Genomic DNA, 15188 nt, shown 5'->3' on the forward strand with positions numbered 1-15188 from the left:
AAGAAGTTGGTACAATTTCATTTTACAGACAATTCACATACTGTCTGAACTAGGAAGCTTATAAATAAAAAAAATGCACATGGTACTTCATAATTCTCTGCAGCTGATTTCTGGAGCTCAGGAATCCTCTGGAGTCGTTCTGAAGCTCACGAATTCTCTGCAGTCGTTTTGAAACTCTCGGATCCTCGACGTTGTTCTGGAGTCGTTCTGAAGCCTTCTCTCTCTCTCTCTCTCTCTCTCTCTCTCTCTCTCTCTCTCTCTCTCTCTCTCTCTCTCTCTCTCTCTCTCTCTCTCTCTCTCTCTCTCTCTCTCTCTCTCTTTGCCATATGGATACGAAAAAAAGATTCAAGGAATCATACGTGCACACACACACATACTCACACACACATACACACACACACACACACACACACACACACATATATATATATATATATATATATATATATATATATATATATATATATATATAGACATATATATATATATATATATATATATATATATATATATATATATATATATATATATATATATATATAGACATATATATATATATATATATATATATATATATATATATATATATATATATATATATATATATATATATATATATATGTATATATATATCGTATATGAATGTATATTATGCACACACACCCACACACACATACACACACACACACACACACACACACACACACACATATATATATATATATATATATATATATATATATATATATATATATATATATATATATATATATATATATACATATATATATATATATATATATATATATATATATATATATATATATATATATATATATATATATATATATATACTGTAAAACGTGTGTATGTATTTCAAACAACCCATGTTGCAACTATTGATAAAATTGCATCAGATTTTCTTTCTCGTATTAATCTAATACTTTAAATCCTCGGCCAATAATTCCTAAATAAAAATCACTTAGACTACCACAACAATACAATCAAAGTAGGTTACAAAAAGACTTAATCAATCTATTTATTTCTGCTTAATTATAAATATATGAAATGAGAATATTTGTTAATTATGGTGTTTGAGTCATCAGCAGCCAGTGTCTGGCCATCCCTGGTCCTAGCTTAGGCGCTTTGTCGGTGTCGCTTTCCTTCGCCAATCACAAGTGACCTTTAAACCTTTGGTAAGCAGCTCTTCTAGGAGAAGGGCACTCCAAAATCAAACCATTGTTCTCTAGTCTTGGGTAGTGCCATAGCCTCTGTACCATGGTCTTCCACTGTCTTGGGTTAGAGTTCTCTTGCTCGAGGGTACACTCGGGCACACTATTCTATCTTATTTCTCTTCCTCTTGTTATTTTGAAGTTTTTATCCTATTGTTATTTTCAAGTTTTTATAGATTATATATGAAAGATTTATTTTAATGCCATTATTGTTCTTAAACTTCTTGTATTTTTCCTTATTTCCTTTTCTTACTGGGCTACTTTCTCTGTTGGAGCTCTCAGGGTTATAGCATCCTGGTTTTCCAACTAGGGTTATAGCTTAGCAAGTAATAATAATAATAATAATAATAATAATAATAATAATAATAATGGTTTTGATAATTCTCCGATAGATATGGAGAGACATATAGAATGAAAAATGGTATGAAAATAAGTTTTGGTACAGAGACAATTTATAGGCTGAATCACCGTTCAGTTTTGGTGTAAATATTCGCCTAAATGAATCCAAAGAAAATGACTCGAAGTTAGAAATTATTCTTATTACTTTTCGATGTCTGCCTGGTCATTAGATTATCTTCTAACTAGAAACAGCCCCAAATTTTGAGTTTAACGGCTAAAAAGACAATGATCAAGGTTTAAAGACAATGATCAAGATTTAAAGACAATGATCAAGGTTTAAATATGATGACCAAGGTTTCAGAAAAAAAACCTTTTCTGCAAGATCTAAAGTAAACCAGGACAAAGCAAAGGGATTTTCAGTTAGCATTTTATTGATTTGTTTTTCTTTATCGATATTTGCTAACTTAGTTTAGTTTATGGTCTACTTATCTGATACTTCAGACAAAGATAATAAATATCTTAGCAACACATACGAATATGAACGCCATTGTTTTTTTTTTCTTTTTTTTTAAATTAGTGTTGCCAAAAGGGTTAGTATAAAAAAAACCCCCAAAACATGGTAAAAATATCCCCAAAACTCCTCAAAAATCTCTATTTCCACAAAAATACTTTCTTCTGACCACATAAGCTTCATACATAGGCTTTCAGGTCAAGAAAATATTTATAACTAATGTCTACTGATAATTAACAATAATTTAAACATATAAAAATATGGATTAATCAATTTGTTTTTAACAAACTTCATATTAAACAGTATCCATAGTATTTTACGAAACAATCCAATTATTATAATTTTCAAAGGTTTAAAATTACCGAAGGAAATTCTCGAATATGGCTGCATACAATGCTGCCAACTTGGGCTAAAAGTAGCGGACTGAGCTAGTTTGCAAGGCTATACGCTATCAAAATTCAAAATCCCTTTCCTGTGACTTATTTAATGGGCTGGGAACCCCCTCTCCTGTAAAAGTATCCTGTGAGACAGCAACAAAGAGATGGAGCTGGGGGGAGAGTGACTGCTCCCCGCACTCTGGTATATGTATGTACTACTACTACTACTATTATTATTATTATTATTATTATTATTACTTTCATCATCATCATTATTATTATTATTATCATTATTATTATTATTATTATTTTTATTATTATTACTATTATTATTATTATTATTATTATTATCATTATCATTACTATTATTATTATTGTTATTATCATCATTATTATTATTATTATTATTATTATTATTATTATTATTATTATTATTATTATTATTATTATTATTAGCTAAGCTACAACCCTAGTTGGAAAAACAGGATGCTATAAGGCCAAGGGCTCCTATAAGGAAAAATAGCAGACGACATTTTACCTTCATTTGTATCTAATAAACTTTGTCATGAAACGCCCACACGCCCAAAATAAGGGTCTCTTATGTGAGCGAGTTCTTATATATTACACTAGGAAGTATTTTTTCTTCATTTAAACCCGCAACCTGAATTTCAAATCGAGCTATAAGAAGTAAAAGGAAAAGTTTTCATTTCAGAAAGAATATGTATCACCCTGATCAGCAAATCTGTACTAGTCAGGGCCTCCTATACTAGATTGGTGTGCTGCGAGTAATCAGACAAAAGTCTCCCACCATCACCGATCCGTAGTTGGCTAGCGTGGTGATGGAAACTGGCTAAACCCCAGACATGAATAATGACATGTCTAGGGACTTTGTCCTGCAGTGGACTAGAAACAGCTGCGTTTGTTGTATATATTCTATATATACAGTATCTATCTATCTATCTATCTATCTATCTATCTATCTATCTATATATATATATATATATATATATATATATATATATATATATATATATATATATATATATATATAAATTTATGTATAATACATATTATTAGTAGCTATATATACATACATACACACATACACGCATATATATATATATATATATATATATATATATATATATATATATATATATATATATATATGTATATATATATATATATATATATATATATATATATATATAAACACACATAAACACGCACACACAGATATATATATATATATATATATATATATATATATATATATATATATATATATATATATATATATATATATATATATATATATATATATATATATAAATATATATATATACATATATATATATATATATATATATATATATATATATATATATATATATATATATATATATATATATATATATATATATATATATATATATATAAATATATAAAGGCCTATATATACATATATATATAGGCCTATATATATATATATATATATATATATATATATATATATATATATATATATATATATATATATATATATATATATATATATATATATTTATATCCAGCAGTGGTAATGTTAGTATATTGGGCTACTTTTGAGGCTCATATGTGCTACTTTTACTCCAAGGCAAGTGGCAACCCTGACCGTATACCTACATTTATATTATTGGAAGTTTAAACATGGACTACTTAACTTTTCCAAGTTGTCTCTCTTCAATTTTGTGTTTTTTTTTACTAAGAAATCCACGTTCAATGGACATCTGTCATAAACATTGTAAGTTGGGGTGTTTAATTATATTGACCAAGAAAACAGGCGGTTTTTTATAAGAAACATTTTGTTTCGTCTCTAGTAGAAACTCTTGTCCTGTCCGTAACTATAAAGAAACTTTTTCAAATACACACTATTTTCTTATTAATCTGGTTTATTCCTTTCTGCTTTACATGAAAGTCTTCGTGAAAATATAATCACAAGCTTTATTTTGTTAGTCTTTTATAAAGGTAAAGTGGTCAGAAGATGACATTCTATCTAGGTCAGCAAAAATTGCCACAGAAAATGTCATTGTATGGTAAAATTTAAAACTACATATTTATGATTTAATGCATAGTTTGAGGCTGTGACTGATTCAGGACATTAAGATAGAGCGAGTACTGTAGTTTCTTAGTGATCCTCTTGGAGAATAGCAAGGATCAAGAGTACAGAGTGAAAATTGTTAATTTTTTATGGTTGAAACAAAACTGTGGGTAAAGTTGTACTGTATTACAGATTCTCATTTCGAACAGAAAATGTATTTTTTCCTGTAGGAAATGACGTGAGTTAACCGAATTTGACCTTCATTTCAACCGCAAACAAACAGAAAAACCAGTTCGACTAACTTCAAGTAGCCGAATTGGTGGTTGTTGTTGTGGATGAAATGAAGGTGAAAACTGGTTAAATCACATTATTTTATTCAGGAAAACATACATTTTCTGTTGAATTGTTTAAATATAATGGCTCTTGGGTAAATTTTTAGTTTCAGCCAAATTTGGAAAAATGCAATAAAAATATATTTGTTGCACCAGAAATAGTGTGGTTTCAATGAATTTAACGTTTATTTTGACTGCAAACCAACCGATTTAGAGATTTACTATGTATACCCTAGTTCATCCCACCAATTATGGGGGACATCCTTTGGGAACCGGGGTTTTGGGTGGGGGAAGGGGGGGGAAGGGTGTTGGGGCATTGAATGATATTTGCAATAAATGAATAATTAATGTTCCAGCACCCCTCCCCCATACCCCTAACTAGGCCTACCGGGGGGAGGGGGGTAGGGCCCCCAGCGACCCCCCCTTAAAGCCACAGTAATTTTCAGGGCACCACAGAACCTAACAAACCCACCTAACCTAACCTAGGGGCCCTGTACCCCTACCGGGGGGGGGCTTCGCCCCCCCTGCGACCCCCCCTTAAGGCCACAGTAATTTTCAGGGCACCACAGAACCTAACAAACCCACTTAACCTAACCTAGGGGCCCTGTACCCCTACCGGGGGGGCTTCGCCCCCCCCTGCGACCCCCCCTTATGGCCACAGTAATTTTCAAGGCACCACAGAACCTAACAAACCCACCTAACCTAACCTAGGGGCCCTGTACCCCTACCGGGGGGGGGCTTCGCCCCCCCTGCGACCCCCCCTTAAGGCCACAGTAATTTTCAGGGCACCACAGAACCTAACAAACCCACCTAACCTAACCTAGGGGCCCTGTACCCCTACGGGGGGGGGGGGGCTTCGCCCCCCCCTGCGACCCCCCCTTTAACCAGGGGTAAATTTGAATATATATATTTTGTTAAATCACTTCTTACCTTAAACGGAAGATGACGATGAAGATGTGGAAGGTTGTGGTTGACCCTCTTCTGAATCATCAAGTACTGGAATACGTTCAGCCTCTGATTGGGGAGGATACAATTTACTGGCTGCAATAAAAAAATGATGGAGCAGCTCCTCCTCAGGGTATTTATGTATAAAAATGAACCGGGACAAATACTGCCTGAAATATTCGCAACGGTTACCAGGGCGTTGTATCCACTCCTTCAGCTCCCGCCAAAGCCGTTCAATATTTTGTGTATGGGTTTCGGGTTTCGAAGGATCCACAAAATTCTTGGAATGATTTACACTGCGGTGATCGTAACCCAGAGAGCCCAGAGAATTGTAAGACCGCCACTTATCACTCACAATAATGCTGCCCTGTTTAATGTATTTCTGAACTAAAGGGATGAGGGTAGCTGCATCACGCTTTTGCGGTAAAGGGTCAATTAAAGGAACAATAAATGTTTTTTTGGACTCCCTCTCAATACCTCCGAACACCCATATATCACTCAGAGGCCTTCCACGGTCAAACTTCCGTTTACCAAAATGAGATTCGTCAATCTCCACTATTACACCATCACCACCAATAGGCTCTTGGTTATCAAAACAAAATTCAGTTACTTCTGAACAGAAGCTTCTCCAGTCTACACTAGTAGAAGAAGATATACCAAGGCCCTTTATAACGAAATGGTGGTCCCAATACTTATGCAACCAATGGTTGACAAATAAAATTAATTTTCACGGGGGAAGGTGGGACCCGTGCAGAAAAGTTCCCTTAAAATCACTGACAGTGTAATTACACAAACGTCTTTTTAGCGTTTTAGGTATTTTTACAGATTTGGTACAATACCACACATGTCTATCCTCACGAAAATGTAACGGCGAATCACATTTACCACACTGGACACTTAAAGGTAATACGGAATGCTCCCTTAGAAAACGATTCACTACTTCAGGAGTTCCATTATAATTCCCATGAAATCTGCCGATCACATCAAAATAGGAATAACGGCATATTTCACACAACCGTACCGGAGGATCCATGACAGTTGAGTGACGTGTGATGAAAATATAGAAACCGGAACTTTTGAAAACCGAAAACAAACGACAATCACGGGTTTCTCCCATAATGAAATAGGGAAAAAAACAAAATACTATCGTTTACAATGTTATATTGCACGAAAAACAGATCCTTGAAACAAGACTGAGAGACCAATGAATCGTCTAATAATAACCCTTGAAAAGAACCCAGTAGTATTTAGATTGGAGGAGCGACATTAGTGGGAGGAGCAAATGCGCATTCAAGCAAATATTGTCACATTGCGCAATGGGGAGGAGCCAAGTAAGATGAAAACAGATATACAAACTAACAAGAGCTACCTTGCGTGCCCATGGAAAGATATACACTAAACTTAGAAAAAGTCACGACCTTCAATTCCTGAAATATTTTTTTTCTCTGTAATTATGCATTAGCAACAATAATGTATTGAGAAGAAGTGTTTTGTTATCACGTGCTTTACTAGGAAAATATATTAATATAATACATTTCCCAATTTGGTTGAATCTAAAACTTTACCGGCTCTTGTTCAAATTCCGTTCTCACTTCACTCATCAAGAACGTATGTACTGCACACGCTAACATTAGCAATGTTATGCTAATGTTAGCAATTGTACACTGACATTGCTAACGTTAGCAATGATACGCTAATATTAGCATGTGTATATTAAAGCATTTTTCCATATACCCTTTACACAATATATAAAAGGGTACAAAATGGTACAGAACCTAACAAACCCACCTAACCTAACCTAACCTAGTAGTTCCCAGGTCACAACCCCTTGGGGGGTGCAAGCCCCCGGACCCCCTTCCCAGGTCACAACTCCTAGCCGGGGGCAAGCCTCCAGATCCTCTTCCCAGGTCACAAACTTATACTGGCAATCGGTAATGTTTAGTTGCGCACGCTAAAAACATTTAAATTAAAGAAGTTAATGACTTACTTTTATGACCCTGATGACGAAACTTGTGGGTCACCGGGGTATTGAGACTGTGACGTCTTAATTTCTATGAACGGCACTTGGGACACTGTAAACGTTGGGGTATTACATTAAGACAATTATCAACACAGGAGGCCATATCAAAATATTCCCCATGAAATTTAGCAAATGCTTTTAAGTATGGAATACTGCAGTCTTAACAAGTTCCTATAACTTCCAACGTAATATATGAAGAAAACCTCAATTGAAATAACAAAGACCTGACTAGGACAAAGGTCTCCATGGAAAAGGATTTGTTACAAGGGGTATGAAGAGACCACTTGCAGAGATAAGGGAAGGGTAGGGAAATGTCAACCCCCACCCCCTGTGCAAACTTTCCATACGTATGGGTTCGTGATTGGTTAATGGAAAAACAATGGAGTCTAGAGAGTAAACATGAATGAACTAGAATGGGAAACTTGTCCAGAGCAAGTATTTATGTGAAATAGGGATGTGAAAAGGTAATAACTAAATGCATAAAAGAAATATAGTAAGATAAAATGGAATGTATGATAAAAAAATATTTAATGGGAATATAAAATGGGGTGATTTTATAAGGTATCGATATTAAAACGAGTAATACTGGGGTCAAACGCAATATGTATACGAGGGTATTACAAAAAAGGAATGGTATATTTGTACTGGATTAAGTTATATACTTGAATAAAGCGGGTTCAGTCGAATAGTTAAATTTGGCGGGCAGAGAAGAAGAAATCCTATTGGTGGAGGAGTCTATGCGCAGGGGGGAGGAGTCTATGCGGAGAAAGTCGAAACCTGCTAGGTACAAACGAACGAACGAGAGCGACTACAACCGTCCCGTAGAATGATGAAAAATAAATGAAAAACACTGCTAATGTTAGCATGTTACGCTAACATTGCTAATGTTAGATTGTGCAGCTCAGTATTACCGTATTTTTTCATCGGTTTATTATACATCCAAGAAGGTTATGTATAGAGAAGAAAAGTCTTGTTTTACCATTAAATACTGTTTCTCCAGTATGTTTTCCCCACCCAAAACATTGAGTTCCCACTGGGGGTCCCCCACACAATAATAACCAAACTGCGAGTAGTGGGGGTGCATGTATGATACCACCCACCTGTGTGTATGACGACGGCTGACCAAGAATACGGCAGTGTAAGGGTGGTCGTAGGGGCCGTTAGCCCCCCGCTATCTAAGTAGATGAGGACACGGCTTGTAGGTTAGGTTAGGATGGGGGAAGTTTAGATTAGTTGGTGTCCATTTTTTAGGCATGCTGCAGGAACTGATATATAGAGAGTCCGAGTAGTGTGAACAATAGATAAGCAGAATGGTGTAAAATTACGTTTTAATACATTGAAAGGATCATACTTTCGTTTCTATGGAAACGAAGTAGTTTTTTACATGATTTACCCCTTTAGAAAATGGCAAGTCGTTTTTTTTTTTTTTTTTTTTTTTTGTACGATTAAAGTTGTTCGGTGTACAGTATATCCAAATCTCAGAGTATTATCTTACCTGGTCGGTTATTCAGAAATTAAACTTTTTAAGATTTTTGGGAATCCCCCATAACATTCTCAACGATTGATGGACATACCCTTGAATGTTTTGTGGTTTAAAATGTCACTATGAAATAAGGATATATGTTAAAACTTAACACAGTTCTGACATCTTTTAGGTATTCATAACCTATTGCCTTTTTTTTCAGAATCACTTTCTTTAAAGTAGGAATCTTGTTTTATTTCAGATTAACTGTTCTGGCCAGTTCTGTAAGAGTCGAGCGGGACCCACTGGGCTGGTAAATCTCATTTGAATAATAATTAGAAAAATCATAGCACTGACTCCTTATATTCATTTATATACATTTCTTTCAGGACCTTGTTTTGGAAATATATATATATATCTCTAGGCCACCCTGGTTGCAAATATTCCTATTATATAATCAGTTTCATTTGGTTCAGGTATAAGAACTTGTGAATGAACTGTTGAGTCAGAAGTTGTGCCAAGTGCTCGAATAGTACTATTTACTGTATGGTAAGGGAAAAATGGGGAAATATCATGATTGGAGGTGCCACAAGAAATTTTGTGCATCATCAAAGACCCATGAATGGCCCTGTTTTCCCTACTGTTTTTGACTAGAAAAGCACTTTTTTAAGAAAAATTTTGAATCGTGGAAAATAATTCTTTTCATTAATCACCACTACTAACACAAATGAGATGGTCACATGGTAATGGTTGCAATCAATTAGATGGGTAAACGCGTCCGTGATGGCCGTGGATAATGAGGGCGCAGAGCGCTCTATCAGCTCTCGCCTCGTGGACATGCACATCTACGTCTTACTTGTACAAGCTGAGAAAGGTGTGCAAGGCAGCGCTCTCTGTCAGCTCTTGTTTTGCAAGTACGCACAAAGAGATTACACCTCACTTTCTGGAGCGAGAGGGCACGAGTAGATCTCGGCAGTGCAAGGCGCGCAAACTAGCGAGCTCTACCAGGTCTTGCTTTGCGAGTGCGCACAGGTACATACCTAGGCGAGCTGAGAATAGTGCGCTTGCCAGTGCTCTCTATCAGCTCTTTCCTTGCCAGCACACACACCTCGCTAGTGCACATTCCTTGCCAGTACACACAACTCGCCAGTGTACAAAGGTACCAGACCTTACCTATGCGAACTAAAATGGGCTAATGCCTGGCAGTGCTCGCCAGCGTTTGCTAATACCCAGAAGCATTCGCGGAAGCGAACTCCTTTGATTGCGTATCTACTCATGCCAAGACAAAACCTCAGGGTTTTTTCTGCAAGTACGGTTTCCTGCCTATCACTTACAGCTGCTGCATGCCATCATTGTGGACATGGGCACAACGATTCTCATCAGACGCCAAGTTCAGGAAAAGTAATCCTTCGGGGTCACTTTCTCAGGCTTATTTTCCTTATGGAGTGAAGAGCATCGAAGCATTCACACAACGGGCTAGTGAGACATACCCTTGCAAGATTATTTTTGCAAGCCTCTAGTCCCAATGGGATAGTGTCGGCTTCTGCTACCATTTACAAATACTGTAGTATGACTCTGCAAGCATGCAATGCTGACGTAGGTTGGATATCTATACTAGCTGCACACATGTGAACAATGCTCTTGCTAGTCAACAACCAAGTTCTTCAGGCAATAATGTTGCGATTCTTCGCACGCACATTATTCCTGCAAGTGAGCTCAGGCTCGTTTGTCGAACACTTACCTTGAAGCAAAGACATTATATTTTCACAACTGCATGCTGGCAAGCGATCTTCTCCTGCCAACAAGGACTATGTACCATCTTATAATGAGTTCAATGGTTATTATCCTTATGGGAAGTTTGGTTATGTATTACCTTCTTGTAACCAGACATAGGTAGTCTACTCTCAAGTAGACTCTTCCCGCATTCCTAGAAGTTCCTCCATATCATTGGGACCGGCTCTCTAGTATTTAGAATACTAAGACCCTATAATTTTCAATATTAAACTTACCCGATAATCATGTAGCTGTCAACTCCGTTGCCCGACAGAATTCTACGGAGGGATACGCCAGCTATCACAATACTAGAAGGGGGTGTACTCACCAGCGCCACCTGTGGCCAGGTACTACAGTACTTCTTGTTGACACCTCCTCAATTTTTCCTCTGTCGTGCTTCCGGCAAGACGTTCTGGGATACGCTTATGATCTTGGAGTATTTTCACGGCTTTTGGTGAAGTATTTCTCTCAGATTTCGGCTGTCGCTTTACTGGAAAACTTCTATATTAGCTTAGATAGCTATTATTTAGTCCTGATTAACGGTTAACGATCTTTTTGCTTGATTTGGAATCCCCACTTGGCTAACTCTTTTGATTCAAGATGTCTGACATTTCACAAGCCCCACCCCATAGACGATGTAGGTCTTGTAATAGGCGTATTCCGAAGGCCTCGGTAGATCCTCACACCGCTTGTTCTGACTGTAGGGAAAGGCCCTGTCAGTTAGAAGATCGATGTGAGGAATGCGCCGGACTTTCGGAACTTGATTTTGTCCGATTTCTTAAGTATTCACCCAAGTTAGAGAGAGAGAGAGTTAGGAGGAGTTCTTCTCGCTCTTCACTTTTTTCCTCACCTCATGATCCCCTACCTTTTCCTCCCCCTGTAGTGGCTACCCCCGAACCTACTATTTGCCCTCAACCTGATATGTCTGTTGTTTTGCGTGCCATTCAGGTTTTAGGTGACAAAGTAGAGTCAGTGGTTAGTGATCATAAGTCTCTTATGGCCGAAGTCAAGGAACTTAAGGTCAAGAGTGCAGTGGGTGGTATTAGTGCCAGTGCTGTGACGAGTGCTAGTGTCAGTGCAGTGCCAAGTGCTAGTGTCAGTGTCAGTGTGGTGCGTGAGGGTACTTCTGTGCGTGCCAGTCGTCCTCCCAGTCCGGGACCTCTTGCAAGCTCCCAAGCCCAGGGGAGAAGCAATGTCGAAGGGCAAAAGGGTTCGGCAGGCCTTGATCGGCGCACAGAAGTATCCTCGGTGGTTGCGGGCGTGTCTTCCAGAGACCGTCACTCCCACCTGCAGACGATTGAGCCCGTCTTTTACTCGTCTGCTGAAGAATTGTCAGGGAAGAAACGTTGGACTCAGGTCTCAAGACCACTCAAACGCAGAGTCCAGACCTCAAGAGCTCAACCTGGCTGCAGTCATTGGATCAGCTCTGACTCGCCGCAGTCATCAGTTGAATGCACTCCTCCTAAGAGGAGTAAGGTGCTGCCGCAACAGATCTCTGCTGTTAAGGCTTTACCTCAGCAGACCTTAGTGTCTGCCGACCCCAAGTTGACTCTACTGCAGTCCATGCAGTCACAACTTGAGGTCTTGATGCGTGAGTGTCAGGCTGAGAAGGTTACACCTCCTCCTGCGATCGCTCCGCCTAACCGCAGTACTGCCTGCCAGGCGTACGATGTTGAGGCTCCTCAGGATACCTTACCACGTTCTGAGTTGACTGTTTCCAGTGGTGTGCAGCTCCCTCCGCCTTCCTTAAGGCAACCTCAGCAATGGGAACAGGAAGATTATACCTTACTTCCTCCGCTTCCACTTGCAGTTCCACCAGTGAGGCAACACTCTCTTGAGGTACAACAACCTCTCCCATCCATGAGTCAGACTCCTCAGCTCTCGCTGCAGCGACCTCAACCCTCCTCAAGGCAAGCACCTCAACACCTTAGCCTTGCGCCTCAGGAACCTCAACTCGCGAGACAATTACTGCGTTCTGCGCAGCCACTACCTCATCGCTCACTGCTCACACCTCAGGAACCTCAACTCGTTCCTCAGGAACCTGCTACTGCGCATCCACCAACCACACAGCAAGCGCAACTCTTGAGTTCAGACACTCATGCCAGGAGTCAGCCTCCTCCACCCATGCGCCTACCTTCTGCTACTTCTTTTGATCATCCTTTGCAGCCTGAGCCTCAGGTGTTCCCTCAACAGAGACTTGAGGAGGAAGCCACAAGTATTTTTGTTCCAGCTCGTGCTGATTCTGCTGTTCAGCATACCTTACCTATCTCTTCGCTACACTCTGGTGATGAGGTTTCTGATGATGAGGCTGCACACCTGGATCCCTCATCAGACGTGGATGAATCCAAGTCTTCTCCGCCTCCTATTGACTTTCGTAAGGTCTTGGCTCTTTTTAGAGAGGTATACCCAGACCACTTTGTCTCTGCTATCCCCCGCTCTCCGCCATCTGAGTTTTCGCTGGGCATGCAGCCAGCTAAGTCTACGTATACTAAGCTCGTCTTAGCAAGGTCCTCTAAGAGAGCGTTAAGGATTTTAGGGGAGTGGTTGCAGTTTAAGCAACAACTTGGAAAGACTTCTTTTATGTTTCCTCCGACTAAGCTCACTTCTAAAGCGGGCGTTTGGTATGCCACAGGAGAGGAACCAGGCTTGGGAGTACCTGCCTCTGCCCAGGCTGACTTCTCAAGTCTGGTAGACTCTCCTCGTAGAACAGCAATGAGGCGCTCTAAGGTTTGCTGGACCTTCTCAGACCTTGATCACTTCCTGAAGGGTGTTTTTAGAGCATTTGAGATGTTCAATTTCCTAGACTGGTGCCTGGGGGCCCTTAGCAAGAAGACCTCCCCTGCGGACAAGGACTCTGCCATGCTCTTAATGTCCTGCATGGATAAGGCCATTAGGGATGGATCTGGCGAGCTTGCATCGATGTTTGTGTCAGGGGTTCTTAAGAAAAGGGAGCAGCTTTGTACCTTCCTTTCCTCCAGCATCACACCTTGTCAAAGGTCTCAACTCCTTTTCGCTCCGCTCTCGAAGTTCCTTTTTCCCGAAGAGCTTGTTAAGGACTTGTCTGCGGCCCTGATACAAAAGGACACCCATGATCTTGTGGCCTCATCGGCTCGTAAGACTAAGGTTGCTACCTCAGTCCCCAGGACTTATCGCACCCCAGTGGCTGATACTCCTGCTACGAGGTTTATTCCGCCCTTTCGTGGTAGAGCCCCCAGCCGAGGAAGCTCCCGTCCAGACTCTTCCAGGAGCAAGTCTAGGAAAGGTTCCAAGGCTTCTAAAGGAAAAAACTGACTCTCCTCATCTCCAGACAGCAGTAGGAGCCAGACTCAAGATCTTCTGGCAAGCCTGGGAAAAGAGAGGTGCAGACGCCCAGTCTGTCAGTTGGCTGAGGGAGGGTTACAGGATACCATTCTGCCGCAAACCCCCTCTGACCACATCTCCCATCAACCTCTCTCCCAACTACAAAGAAAAGGACAAGAGGCTAGCGTTGCACCAGGAGGTGTCGCTCCTTTTACAGAAGAAGGCAGTGGTTATAGTCCGGGACCATCAATCCCCGGGCTTCTACAACCGTCTCTTTCTGGTGGCCAAGAAGACAGGAGGTTGGAGACCGGTGCTGGACGTCAGCGCGCTCAATGCTTATGTCACCAAGCAGACGTTCACGATGGAGACGACGAAGTCGGTCCTAGCAGCGGTCAGGCAGGAGGACTGGATGGTCTCGTTGGACCTGAAAGATGCCTACTTTCACGTTCCTATTCATCCAGACTCCCAACCTTTCCTGAGATTCGTTTTTGGAAAGGTTGTCTACCAATTCCAAGCCCTGTGTTTTGGCCTAAGCACAGCTCCTATGGTGTTTACGCATCTGATGAGGAATATAGCAAAATTCCTCCACTTATCGGACATCAGAGCCTCCCTTTACTTAGACGACTGGCTGTTGAGAGCCTCCACGAGTCGTCGCTGTCTGGAGAGTCTCAACTGGACTTTGGACTTAATCAAAGAACTGGGTCTGTTAGTCAACCTAGAAAAGTCTCAGCTCATTCCCTCCCAATCCATTGTGTACCTGGGAATGGAGATTCGGAGTCAGGATTTTCGGGCTTTTCCATCGGCCCCAAGGATAAGC

The 15188-nt window shown here is 39.7% G+C and overlaps 1 long non-coding RNA gene across 1 annotated transcript in view; it reads left to right on the forward strand.

Moving 5' to 3' along the window:
- Nucleotides 1-4140: 4140 nt before the first annotated feature.
- Nucleotides 4141-15188, forward strand: part of LOC137629388 (uncharacterized) — a 68007-nt gene continuing 56959 nt past the window's right edge. Inside the window, exon 1 of the long non-coding RNA XR_011041483.1 lies at nt 4141-4242. This is a non-coding gene — a long non-coding RNA (uncharacterized lncRNA). The remainder of the gene's footprint in view (nt 4243-15188) is intronic.

This window comes from Palaemon carinicauda, chromosome 37 (assembly GCF_036898095.1).
Source record: "Palaemon carinicauda isolate YSFRI2023 chromosome 37, ASM3689809v2, whole genome shotgun sequence".
NCBI classification, from domain to species: Eukaryota; Metazoa; Arthropoda; class Malacostraca; order Decapoda; family Palaemonidae; genus Palaemon; species Palaemon carinicauda.